We start from the raw sequence: 14,982 nt of genomic DNA on the forward strand, positions 1-14,982 counted from the left end.
AAGAAGTTTCCCACCTGGAATAGGGCCCTCACTTGACCTTGTTGGTACCCCGATCTTTGATTTCCACTCACCAAAACTGTAGGAAATAAATTTCTGTTTTTATAAGTCACCCAGTCCCTGGTATTTTGCTATAGCAGTCTGAGCAGATGAAGGCAATTTTGGTATATTAGCATGCTTTTACAGCAATGCAGGAGGAATAAACTAATGTGACACAGAATGGCCTGGATGAATCTCAGAAACATAATGCTGAACAAACAAAGCTAGACACCCAAAGAATACATACTTTATATATCTTTTAAAAATATGTATTATCTTATAACATATAATAAGCATTAGAAATTTAAATTTTTGGCATACATAAAAAGTTTTTAAAAATCCTTATTGCAAAAACAGATTAATTAAACAGCTAATTCTGTAAAAATTTTGCAAGTCAAAACACAATGATATACTCTATTTTTTTCTCTTGTTATAGAATTAACTCTAATTTATCATAAAAATATCTAAGTTTATGGAAAATAAACAAAAGATAAGAATAACTTCTTCATAGAAGAAAATACAGGTTGTTAAACATTTTTTAAAAGATTTATTTATTTATTTTAGAGTGGGGGAGCAGAGGGAGAGGCAGTGAGAATCTTAAGACTCCATGCTGAGTGTAGAGCCCAACTAGGGGCTCACACTCATGACTCTGAGATCAAAACCTGAGCCAAGGGGCACCTGGGTGGCTCAGATGGTTAAGCGTCTGCCTTCAGCTCAGGTCATGATCCCAGGGTCCTGGGATCGAGCCCCACATCGGGCTCCTGGCTCAGCGGGGAGCCTGCTTCTCCCTCTCCCTCTGTCTCTCTCCCTGCTCATGCTTTCTCTCTCTCTCTCTCTATCTCTGTGTCTCAAATGAATAAATAAAATCTTAAAAAAAAAAAAGATAAAAAAAATAAAAAACCTGAGCCAAAACAAAGAGTTGGATGTTCAACTGACTACACCACCCAGGTGCCCTGGTTGTTAAACATTTTAATGGATATTCTACCTCATTTATAATAAAAAAGCAGTAAGATATCATTTGTCAACTCTCATTTTGTCAATGTTTAAAAGGTTTGGTAACGTGTTGGGAAGGGTCTGGAGAAACAGAAATTCTCAGTGTAGTCAGTACACTGCATTATGGGACTTCTACGAATAGCAATTTAATAGCCATCAAAACAACAAATGCATATAAAGAATATGTATTCCAGATATATATTCTTTCCAGAGGATATGTATTCTCTGGAGAATCCTGACTAATAAAACTGAATAATGGACACATTATTAAATCAATTACTCTTCTGCCATTTTAATGACATGAACTAGCTCAGGATGGGGAGATGAAAGATGAGGATGGGAATATATATATATATATATATATATATATATATATATATGATATAAAATATCTATATGATATCCACATATATTGTGCAATATCTATATGATATTGCAGTCCAGGCCTTTGTATGTTGAGTACGATAAGATTGTCATACATAATTATTAATTAGTTCTATAGCAATATAGAAGGAGATGTTGCCAAAATGGGCTTGTCACAAAAGGAAATGAGACTCGAAATGCATAATTAATTGACAATAAAAACTGAATACTGAGAAGAGTATGGAGTGTAATTCACGGTAAAGAAAACAACGAAGAGAAAATTGCAAACATGGGAATAGGAAACCAAATCCCAGGGCCATTGTAACCTGCTGGTGTGCTCTCAAGAACGTTTCTTTGAAAGGAACAGTGGAAACGAATCGTGAAGTGGTCAGCCAAGATCAGATGACTGAGGCCTTGAGCCCTTGAGTTAAAGTTGGGTTTTATATTTCAGTTTTGTTTTGGGGATGAAAATGGTTGCTATTAAAATTAAACACCCTTCAGGATTTATATCACCAGAGACATAAAGAGCTCCATGGCTTCTTTTTGCAAAGGATTATCTAATTGGGGTGGTAGATGTGAATGCCAGTAGAGAACAGCTCTACATATTTATTAGGACAGTTATTTTGTTGTTTCTGTTCTTGTTTTGATTGCAAAATTTCACACAATTTGGGTGGTCTACCATAAACCTATTTTCCCCCCACAAGCCCTATAAATTGTAGGGCACCATATTGCACAACACAAGGTATTCCTGTGGAATCACAGCAGATACACTTACATATCATATAAGCATTATCTCCTCTTTTTAAAATTAAAAAAAAAATTATAAATTCTAAAATTTCTTGCCTCTAGGATATTCCATAAAAAATGTTCACATAAATAAGGCATATGCACAAAATTTCTAGATGTCACAAAACAAGGTAGAGCAGTGAATTCATTTGATGATAAAATTGGGCTCTGACAAATTCTCAGCAGACTTGAGCAGTGAACTAAATCTAAAAAGATGAGGTTCAGCAGAGGCACATACAATATTCTCCATTTGAGTTAGAGAGGTCAACTGAATGAATGAGTAGGTATTTAGCAATAGTATATGTTCAAAGGCTTTATGCCTTTAGTGAGCACAACTATAATCTACAAACTAAAAGATTCTTGATAACTTCACAGGTTCCTAGGATTCCTTTGATTCCATGTTTCTGTGAGGGTTTTGTCATTCACATATGTGTGAAATAACTATTCTACATGTAGAAGTTTTTTGGTTTTTATTTTTATTTTGTTTTGTTTTGTGCACTATTCATCCCAAAAGATTTAACAGTGCCTTCACATATAGAAATATCTAAATAAATGATTTTTTAAAATTTTTCTCTAGAGAATACCCCAAAGCTTTAGAAATTACATATTTGTCTAAAGTCTATTTTAAGTATTCTAGGAAGAGTATTTTTAATTTATTAACGTCATCATAGTATATGCAAATATGGGACTGCTTAGGTACACACTCATACTGGCCATTTAATATTTGCCATGATTTTTTTTGGGGGGGATAAATATAATTGAGATCATGAATTCATGTAATAAGCATGTGAAATAAATATAAGTGGTATGTGAAGTACTTTTCCAGCTCTGCTCATCTCCTCTTCTCATGCTGACAGGGGTTTCATTTTTCTCAAGTTTAGACTAGTGCTTGACAAATGGGAGCACTCATCAGAATCTCCTCAGGACCTTTCTGTAAGACAGACTCCCAGGCTCCACCCTTAAGACATTCTGATTCAGTAGGCGAGGGAGGGGACCTGAGAATTTGCATTTCTTTTTTTTTTTAAGATTAATTTATTTATTTGCAAGAGAAAGAGAGCATGAGTGGGAGGGGCAGAGGGAGAGGAAGAAAAAGAATCTCAAGCAGACCACCACCCCACCCCCAACGTTGAGCATGGAGCTTGCCACAGGGTTCCATCCCAAGACCCTGAGATCATGACCTGAGCTGAAATCAAGAGTCAGATGCTTAACTTACTGAGCCACCCAGGCACCCCTAGATAATTTGCATTTCTAACAGGTGCTACTGATACTATCAGTTAGTGGACCACACTTGAGTAGCAAAGGCTCTAGATATCTTCCAGTCATTGTCTCATGGGATAATTCTTCCTCTTTCTATTGCAAAGGATCTTTTCTCCCTTAATGTGACCAATGGTAATGAGCATAACTATATTCATGGTTTACTCATCTCAGGAAATATGTAATCATCTAACAGAGGTCTTGAGATGCTTCAATTCAAAAAAGTCAATTAATGGTGAAAATTTCCTACATCACAGAGGATGTATAGCTTGAGTGTATGGGGCTTTCAGTGTCTCCAGCAGCAGCCAGTGCTAAATCTAGGTGGATCAGTATGTGAACAATGTTTTCCCCATTTTGAAGGCTAATAAAGATGAAGACAAATCTATAGATAAATCAAAGCAGTTTAAAATACATACATATATATAGAAAACATATATATGTTTTCTAACCAACTGCAAATCAGATTGAGCTTTTCCAGAACCTCACATATCAGGATGTGTAACAGATGTCAACCGAAGTGACAGGGTTTAGGATGATGTTCCTGAATTAAAGGGCAGATGCCAGTTTCAAGTGACATGTTTTCTGTAACCTACTGTCTCTCTTTGTTTATCCTTCAGATACAATCTGTAAAGAAACTGTTCATCTATTATTTTGGGGTAGGGTGTAGAAATATAGCTAGATCTCAAATTTAGCTTGTCATTTGCCTTCTTGAAAGGAGATATTATTTATGTTTATAGTAAAGTATTTGAAATGTCATTTAATAGGAAAACAAATGGCAGTAGGATTCTCATGAGTAAAAAAAAAAAGAGGCGTTTGGAACTTTGGGTTAGACATTTTTATCTTACCACACTTTAAGCTACATATTTTTATTCTAATTGTAAAAATTATCTCTCTTGATATATCTTTTCCATTATTTTTTCAAAGAAAATTCATCAGCGGGGTTAATGATGACACAAAATTTTAATATATGCATTAAACATTTAAGTTTTAATATGTTAACATGTCATAAAATGTGAATAATAACAATGTTTTATATATGAAGTGAAAACATATTTTATGTTAGAAATAGTTATAATGCCTGGAAAGTGACTTATATCCATAACAATTTCATTTAAATATTGCTTTTGCTCCCCATCTATCTTAGATGCAATTTTATAGTCCTTTTAAAAAATTCATTTCAGTGTGACCTCTTGGAGCCTGCAACTTAGTGCCTCTAGCCTACATATCCAATTGCACTTGTACTTGCTCCTATTCAATTACCTTTTAACATGCAGAGAGCAGCTAGCATCCAGGCTTGAACTGCATTTACTGTTCTGAAACTCTCCAAGAATTACAACTTTGGTTCAATTCCATTGCAATAAGAAAGAAGGGCAAAAAGAAATCTATCAGCCTACTCAGCTGTTAGATCTCATGGATAGTTTTATACATCCTGAGTCTGAGCTCTTACCTGGCCCTAGAATGGACTTTAGAAACTTTATTCTGAAAATCATAGAAATGCATTCTTACGAGGTCTCTTGAAGAATCTCCATGGTTCTCACATGAGGAAACAAAAAAAGAGTTGCCCAAGGGAGGAAGGAACTATAATATCACAGAATAGAACCAGACACTTCCCCTTCCTTCAAAGATTACACTTTCAGATAGTACCCTAAGTATCAGTTATTACATCTATAAAAATGGATGTTAATTATGTCTTCCTTTATGAAGATGTAATAATAAAGTGAGGAAATATATCAATACAATGTTTAAAAAGATCCCAAATTTAAAAAAAAGAAAAAAAAAGAAATCCAGGCATTCATACTAAAAAGCATCTATCACGAGCCTAATAGATTAGGGATTTGCCACACATGCTTTCTATATGTTAGGGTTTCACCTCCAGTATGTTGCTGATGCCTCTAAAACCTTGGCAGAAAACTTACCATTTTTTTGTGTACTATAAACCCATCCCAGTAGAGATGGGTCAATATCTAACTGCTGCCTTGCCATGTTGCCTTTCAACAGAGGGAAAAAATTCATGAAATTTATTCATGAATACTCACACCAACAGAACTCTGCCAGAATATATTAAGTTTGAATTTTATTAGATTATAAATAACTCAACTGACTACAAAATTCCTTTGACAGATTGCTTTTGGCATTGGTTATAAGCATGGCAGAGAGTTTCTTTCTACTATATCTATTTTAAACTATGTAGATAGGATCTTGGGCAAATAAATTCCATTCTTAAAGACTTGTTACAAATATAACAAGTCTTATCAAAGCTCTGAAATAAAGAATAATCCATCCTCCCCCATCAAAACTCCTAAGCCCCCAAAAGAATCTGATAAACTTGATCAATAATGTTCAGTGGTTGAGAAGGATTATTGCATTTCCTCTCATGGAGTGATTTGAACTGTTTTAGAAGAAAAAGTCTTTAGCCAAAGAAATGATTTCCTAATCATAGATTTCCAGATTTCAATGACAAGATGCGTGAAGGTGGAATCTTAAGATGAACCATGTTCTGATGTCGTTAGCAACTCCCTATTTCAGCTGCATGTAATGTAGTTCCTCCAGATACCTTTTACTCACATTCCTTCTCTATAGCTGTGGCTACTTTGGGCTGAAGAGTGATTGGATAGATAGATGTATGATGCCGATTCATAGATTCAGTTTGGAAGCCCTAGTATTGCCACTGGGCTATGCTAAGGTGTCTTCCCCAAAGAATGCAAGAGTGTTAGCCATCGATCTTGTCATCTCATCCAACCACTCTCACAAATTTACTAGCATTCTTTCTCTCTTTATAAATATCTTGTATTTTGGCATGGTTCCATCACCAACTGTATCTCATTAATTTCACTTGAATCCGTATAGAGAGGAAATACAACAAACCTACAGAATATGCCCACTCCTGCTTGATTTCACCATAAACCTGAATGTATTCTTTGCTTATAACTGGAAGTGAAGCTATTCCACAAACATCTTCACTGGTTTGTGTCCAACTCTTCTTTCTGACCTTACACTGCTGCACTCAGGGTCTTATGCCCATGATGATGATGCATTAAAGAAAGAGGATGTGAAAACAGGCAAGACCTGAGAATATTCTTTTTTTCCAGAATGTTTTGTAATCCCTGGCTAAAATGAATCATTGTGTTTTATAATGAGAATAAAAATGTCATTGAAATAGCTCAACAGACTTCTTTAGAACATAAAATATCTATTAAAAACAATAATGTACTTTAACAATTTAAGAGTTGGTGAACAAAAACACATGGGTTATAGTTTTCTTAAAATTGTACTATGATTTCAAAACTAAATGAAAATTAAATTTGGGAAACATTTATTTGGGAAAATATAAAAACAAGTTGGACTGATTATCCAAGATATTCAACAAATTCTCAAATAAAATAAGTAAGCTTAACAATATACATTAATTTTACTAAATTTTACATATTTACTCAGAGACACCAATAAGCTAAAGCATGAGTATCCCTGTCCCCACCTAACAACAGAGGATAATAAAAGAGCTTAAAATAACATCATTCCAATGAATACAAATAAAATAAAATTAACTTTATGATTTTAGGCTGTAAACACTTTTCATCATCCCAAATGGAAAAGCTCTCATCCATCTATAATTTATTAGTACTTTTTACATTTATTTGCTACTTATAATTTATTGTCCAGTATTTGCTGTTTTTGTCACATGCAGTGACATTTCCCTGTATTATTGCTACCTCCTATACAGCAGGGCACAAGTCAAGATGTATTTTTTTTAAGATGTATTTTCCAAAAATAGATCTTTTTAGTGAAACTTTAGAGAATTTTAATTATACAATAAAATAAAGAGGAATTTTACAGATTTAAATCTAACATTTAAATATTGTATAGAACATTTACATCTAAGAGTCATCAAAATATCTTTTTTTTACTTTAATTGTTTCATGTTAATAAAACCTTATTCTGTATTTTATTTGATATAGAAACCATAATTTACCATTTGAAACTTTAAAAACTGAAATATTTTCCAGCCTTTGGTCTGGGCTGAATCAATGCCAAACTTTACAAATATCTTGTCCTGAATCTTTGAACTCAGAGATTGGTTTTGTGCCACCATCTTTATTTAAAGTCTGAGATAATTCATCTCAAGATATTAGCATTCTATTTTCATGAGAGAACAGGGAATGAGAGAGAGAAAGGGAAAGAGACAAAGAATTAGGAGGAGGAAGAGGAGGAAAACAAGAGGAGAAGGGAGAAGAAGAGGGAAGAAAGGAAAGAGAGAGGAGGGAGGTAGTAGGGAGAGAGGGAAAGAGAATACAAAAGAGGGAGGGTGAGATGGAAGAAAGGGAACTGTAGAGGGGTGCCTGGGTAGCTCAGTAAGTTAAGCTTCTGACTCTTGATTTTGACTCAGGTCAAGATCTCAGGGTTGTGAGATCAAGTCCTGCGTCAGGCTCTACACTCAGTGGGGAGTCTGCTTAAGATTCTCTCTCTCCCTCTCCCTCTGCCCATCCCCCTGCTCATACTCTCTCTCTTTCTCATAAATAAATAAATCTTAAAAAAAAAAAAAAAAAGGAAAGGGAACAGTAGAGGGAGAGGTGTGATTATTGTCTTTTTATTGGGAGCTGAAAACCCCTGGGTTTAGACTCTTCCTAATATAGAAGGATTCTTTTTTATCTGCTCACATTTTGGTGATGGTAATTGGGGAGAAGGGTAAAAATTCAATGTTCTTTGATTGTTCACTCATTTCTTTGCTTCACTAAAGAAAATAGTAAAACAGCCCATCCTACTTTCTAAGGGGTTTTATTTTTGTCTTTCTTCTTTAATATCTTCCCTTCCTGCTATAGGAGAAAATTATGCAAAATGTATCAATTTGATTTTTTTAAGTAAAACTGTGTCCTTATGATATTCGATGTTCTATTGTTATTCAAGTAGGCATTCTTTAATATTCCTTGATATCCAATATCTGTCGTGGAGCCTGATGTAGGTGGAAATTCAATGAGTCCTATTTGAATATAGTCATTCATTTCAAGTTTTCTCCTAATAGCAAATATATGCACATTTTCTTCCTGAGTAGAAATCAAACAAAGTGTTGACTCTAATTTTTTTAACCACACCAAAGTCCTTTCCTATGGATATATTCTGACAGCATAACTATTTTATCTAGAATTTTTCTTTGTAATGATATTTACTGCATTGCAGTTTTATATAAAATTATTTTTAGGTTAACCAAAGGTCTTTGACTATAGACATTTTATCCCTCATTTAAATAATAAACAGATAATGCCTCTATCAGAGATTCTCCACATATGAGTAGATTGGAGATTTATTCTGGGCCTCCTCCACTTCCACTGATGGGATGAAGCTAACCTAGTGCTTACAGGGAAATTTATAGCTTTAAACACCTATACTAGAACACGAAACTTCAACCTTAAAAAATAGAAAAAGAATAGCAAACTAAACCCAAATCAAGAAGAAGAAATAATAAAGACTAGAACAAAAACCAGTGAAACAAAAAGCAGAGAAACAATACAGAAAATTAATGAACCCAAAAGCTGATTCTTTGACAAGATCAATAAAAATAACAATACTTTAGGTAGAAACATCAAGAAAAAAGATAACACACAAATTACCAAAATCGGGAATGAAAGGAGGGACATTCCTATAGACCTTAAAGAAATTAAAAGGATTATAAGGGATCACTAAGAGCAACATTATACAGATAAATTAGACAAGTTAGAATAGAATGACAAATTCCTAGAAAGACACAATCTACTAAAATTGACTCAAGACAAAACAAGAAATCTGAATAAATATATTATAAATAAAAAATTGAATTAGTAATAAAAATATCTGCTTATCAAGAAAACTCAAGCTCAGACAGTTTTGCTGGGAAATGTTATCAAACATTTAAAGAAGAAATAACAATTCATCAAAAATTTTTTTAGAAAAATAGAGGAAGAGGAAAGACTTCCCAACTCATTCTATTAGGTTAGTACTTCTCTGATACTTTAGCCAAATGAATGCATTACAAATTATGGAACAATATCTCTCGTGACAATAGACACAAAATTTCCCAATGACATATTAGTAAATTGAATCCAGCAACAAATTAAAAAGTATTATAAACCTTGACAAAGTGGAATTCATACCAGAAATGCAAGGTTTAATTTAAGAACCCCAAACAAGATAATATACTCTATTAATATAATAAATGGCAAAAATTACATGAAAATCTCAATAGACACAGAAAAAGCAAATCCAATACCTATTTATATAAAAAAATCTTAACAGATAAGAAATATAAGAAAATTTCCTTAACCTGATAAAAGGCATCTACAAAAGAAACAAACAAGCAAACAAAAGCTTATAACTAACATCACATATAACCGTGAAATTTTAAATGAATTCCCTAAGATTAAGAACAAAGCAAGAATGTTCATTCTCACCACTTCTGCTTAAACTTGTGCAGAAGTTTGTGGCCAGAAGAGGCAGGCACAAAAATAAATTCCAAATTGGAAGGAAGAAGCAAAACTGTCTTTATTTGTAGATGACATGATCTTGTATACAAAAAATCCCAAAGAACACCTTCACGCCCACCCAACCTCCCTAAAAAACAACAACAACAACAAAAAATAACAACTATTAGAACTAATAAATGAACTCAGCAAGGTCACAGGACATAAGATATATATATTTCTATGTACTAGTAATGAACATATACAAATGAAATTAAGAAAACAATTTCATTCACAATAGAAATAAAAAGATAAAAATACCTAAGGATAAATTTAACAAAAGAAATACAAGACTATACAACATTGATAGAAAAATTAAATAAGGTCTAAATAAAGGAGAGACATTTCATGTTCATGAAAAACTCGTAGATTATATCAACTTGTGAGAAACATAGATGGTATAAAGTGCACCAATTCAGATCGATGATATGAAGGTCATGATAATACATTAAGGAGCAAGAAGAGTATCATTTCTCATTATTTAAATGCTAGTGCTTCTTTTTTCCTTTAATCTCATTCAATCTATTTTAAAAAATCATTTCTAATATATGATCATTATGAACACACCAGTAGAGGAAATTTACCATATCCTCATTTGTTTTAACGACATCAAGTGAGTTTCATCAAAGTAGAGGTTCTGAAATTATATGTGTCTGTATTCATTTTCCCTTTTTTCTCCTTTCTTGACTTGGTGTTCCAGTTAATTTCTTGAGTTGAGACATTACTGACAGATTTTGTTCTATTTATTAAAAATATTTTCCACTAAGGATAGAAGTAGGCATACTCTTAACTCCTGAGAAACTGAGATTTCTAAATTATTTCCAAAAATTGGGAAATCAGATGTTTTCCCAAACTAACAAGGCAACTAATAACCTTATCTGACCCTGATGAGGCTTTTAAGAATTGGTTTATATAAGGAAAAAAAAGTTCATATACACCAGAGACACATGCTTGTCATAAATGTGAAAAACATGCAGTTATTCAACCTGAATTGAAATTTTAAATTTTGACATAGTTCATTAATGAAGACATTATGTGTTTTTTAGAAATAATATGTTCTTATCATAGCTATTAGACTTCCAGCTGTTTTTTAATAACAATAAATGTATCGTGAGGAAAGTTTTACTTAGCTTTTCTTTTGTGTGTATCCTTTTCAGACCATTAGTACCTGCTTCTTGTTAAAAGTAATTAACAATACTGAGAAAATGCCTTGAGAATAGTAAAATTAGAATAGGATGCTAATAATTAGGAAAAAAACGAAGTTTATTTTTATTCCTGTTCTTTTAATGCTAAAGTCACATAAATATGTACCTGTTAATAATAAGATCTTATTGAATTTTTAATACTTTCCTTCCCTTATTAAACCAGTGATTTAGGGTTTTTCCTCTTAACATTTAAGAAAGCTAATTTTTTTTTCTTCTAAAAAAATCTTCTCCAACTAACTTCCAATAAACTGCACGGTTTTTAGTAAAAAGTGTGTTAATGTTCCTGTTCCATGCTCCACTCCTACTGAGTGATGTCTGGCAGGTGGATTAGCCTGTCTCCACTTCAGTTTCCAAATCCACAAATTTGTAGTGATATTATCTCTTTTATTGGGCAATTGTGATAATAAATTGATATATTGCACACAAAACAGGTAGAAAGTATAGATAAATAAACAAAAGTATTAACAGTTAAGTTTAAGAGAGTTCAAGGAATAAACACACACACACACACACACACACACAAGGAAATATTATTCAGCCATAAAAAAGAAGAAAATGCTTCCATCTGCAGCAACATGGATGGACTTTGAGGACATTATGCTAAATAAAATGTCAAAGACAAATACTTTATGAGCTCACATATATGTAGAATCTGAAAAAACAAAAACAAAACCCTCACAGAAACAGAGAACTGATTGGAGGTGGCAGAGGCACAGGGTAGTAGGTGGGGGAAATGGGGGAAGGTGGTCAAACGGTACAAACTTCCTATTATAAGATAAATAGGTTTGGAATATAATGGATAGCATGGTAGTTGTAGTTAACAATACTGTATTGTATATATGAAAGCGGTCAAGAGAGTAGCTCTTAAAAGTTTTTACCACAAGAAAAATGTAAGTGTGTGAGATGATGCATGTTAACTAAACTTACTGTGATAAAAATTTTATAATATATACATAGATTAAATCATCATGTTGTACACATTAGATTTATACAATGATATATGTCAATTATATCTCAATAAAGCTGAAAAAAAGCTGTTGTTATCTCACATGAACGGCCATTTTATAATTTAAAAACATGATTCTGACAATAAAAAATGAATTATGTGGTAGTTAATTGTTTATTTTTCTGATTCTTTTTCACTTGATCTAGTTAAAGATGATGGATTATGTTTTGTACATACCTTGGGACCACATGAGTTGCCTTCTCAAAAGTTCTCAGGCATTTTTATGCTACTCTAAATGTTTAATTCAAAATCATAATCTTGGGATTGAAAATTCTAATTTAATCCATTTCATTCCATCCAAACAGATCAAGGTTTAAATCATAGCATTTCCACATCTTGTTATCCTGAACTTCCCTGTGCCTCAGTTGTCTCATCTGTAATACAGATTAAAATAGTTCATCCTTTGGATTGGTTTCAAGGACAATACTTATTATGTATCTTAACACAATACTTAGCACATATCAAATGTTTAACAATTTTTTTTCACCAAACAAGTTTTTTTTTTCTCTTTTCATTGTTCTTTTCTTTTTCTCCTTCCTCCTTCTTTTCTTTCTCTCATTGATCACCTTATATTCTCTTCTATTCTATAAGCCTTTTATTCCAAATCTTCTGTGTTTTTAAATTTTTATTTATTTATTTATTTATTTTAGTTTCTCGGGCCATCAATCATTTACCAAGTGCCTTTCATTGCCTCTTATTGTGATAATTCCTGATGAGAAAAAAATAGACCTAACTCTAACTTCTCTAACTTCTAGAAGAGGTCTAACTCTCTAACTTCATACAGATTATATTGATTATATTGATAGAGGAGGCAGATATTCATTAAATCATCATACAAACATGCAAGATTACCCCTGTGACAAGAGCTACAAGAGAGAGGTACAATCATGTTCTGAGAACACATAATAGGGAAAAGTGACCTAGTCAAAGAATTGAAGCAGGTTTTCCTGAGCAAGAGATACTTGCCCAGAGTGCTGAAGGATGATTTAGAACAAGTAGGTAAAAATTCAAGAAAGAATATATCATTGTGCAGTGATTCATGCACAAAGCACCATGGGGAAGAAAAAAGCATGCACGATGTGAAGGATCAAAAGAGCCAACATAGCTAGAGCCCAGCAGAGGAAGAACATGGACAGAATATCTGGAGAAAACATGGCTGGCCACACTCAGAAATTTGCTTTCTTTAAGGACAATGGGAGGCTAAAACACTAGCATGGATTTTTGTTGTTTGTTTATTTTTGGACACTCATACATGTTAAAAACTCTTATTTTCATAATGGATTGGAGGGGAACCAGGGTGGATGCAGACAGACAACTTGGAAGCCCACTACAGTCATCTTTGAGGAAGATATTGAAAATGTGGTCTAGAGTGGAGTACTGCAGATGGCCAGACTACAGAGGAGGGAAAAATCAATCATATTTGCTGATGAATTTAGGGAAGGAAGAGAACAAAGAGGATGCAAGATTTTTGGCTTGGATTATAAGATGGAGGTGTGTTTGGAGGAGCATGGAGTGGGAGATCAAGGAAATATAAATTAGTTTTAACTGGAGAATTTTATTAGTTTTAGATGACTTTGAGTCTCAAAAAGAAAATGTTAAGAAGGCAGTTGGATGTCTGGGTCCAGAAATCAGAGGATAGCTGGGCTGGAGCTGTACATCTGTAAATCATCTACAAATATGTTGCAGTTAAAATCACAGATATGTTTGAAGACAATAAAAAAGAAAATATACAATTAAAAAAAAAAAAAGAGAATCCTCAGGATCAGTATTTCACGCCCATGGTAGATGAGGTTGACCCTGAAAAGGAGACAGAAATGAGCATCAGAAAGGTAGGAAGTAAAACCTGGAGATGGGAGGCTCTAAATGCCATTGGAAAAAAAAATTTAAAAAGAATAAGTCAAAGTGTTGAGTGAAGCTGAGAAGTCTTATACAAAAATGACTGGAAATCTCAGATCCTGTGAATAGGACATCAGTGTGAACATTAATGAAAATGATTTCAGTGGTTCATAAACAAATCCATATTGGATTAGAATGAGTATATAGAGACAATGACAAAAATAATTCTTTTAAGAAGTTTGGCTCTGAACAGAGAAAATAGAGAAGAAATTTACCAGAAGGAGATAAGATGCCTAGAGATTATTTATTATTGGTATTTTATGGAAGGGGACATGAGCACATTGAAAAGACAGTGGGAAAGCTCCAATTGAGAGATAGAGAATGAGAGAAAGAGAGATAGGACAGGGAGAGACAGAGACACAGGAAGAGTTTGAATATATAAAAGAGAGATGACTTGCTTATAATTTAAGATCCCTGAGGATGGAATACACAGCACAGATGTAGAAATTAGCCTAAGGCAGTAAGAATGATCTTTTTGAATTTTAGAAAGAAGGAAATGAAGTAATAATAAAACTTGCCCATACATAACTATTGTAGACATTTATAAACATAGAAAACATTAACATTTTTCCATCTGGGCTGCTCTTACTAAGCATAATACTGTTGTGACAAATTTTCTAAAAATTGGTTTTGAAGAAGTCCAGGGAAGCTTGAGATCTATAGCAGAAGGATAAGTTAGAGAGTGTGAATCTGTAATCATCTTTGCCTTCAACAAAGACATAGGGAATGAGACTCAAGACATTCATGTATTCATAGAAAATTGGGACATAGGTGGGTAAACAGAGCAATTTAATTAGTGTGATCCTCTAGGTAGAAGTAAATGGTCTATTTGTGTTGGGTTAATGAACTCTTCCAGGGCACTGAATAGAACCATGGTGTCTTCAAAGGACTCATTGACCTCACAGGGATGAGCACTTTTCTATCAGAGAGCTCTTTATTTACCAATCTTTACACT

This window comes from Halichoerus grypus, chromosome 9 (genome assembly GCF_964656455.1).
Source record: "Halichoerus grypus chromosome 9, mHalGry1.hap1.1, whole genome shotgun sequence".
Taxonomy (NCBI): Eukaryota; Metazoa; Chordata; class Mammalia; order Carnivora; family Phocidae; genus Halichoerus; species Halichoerus grypus.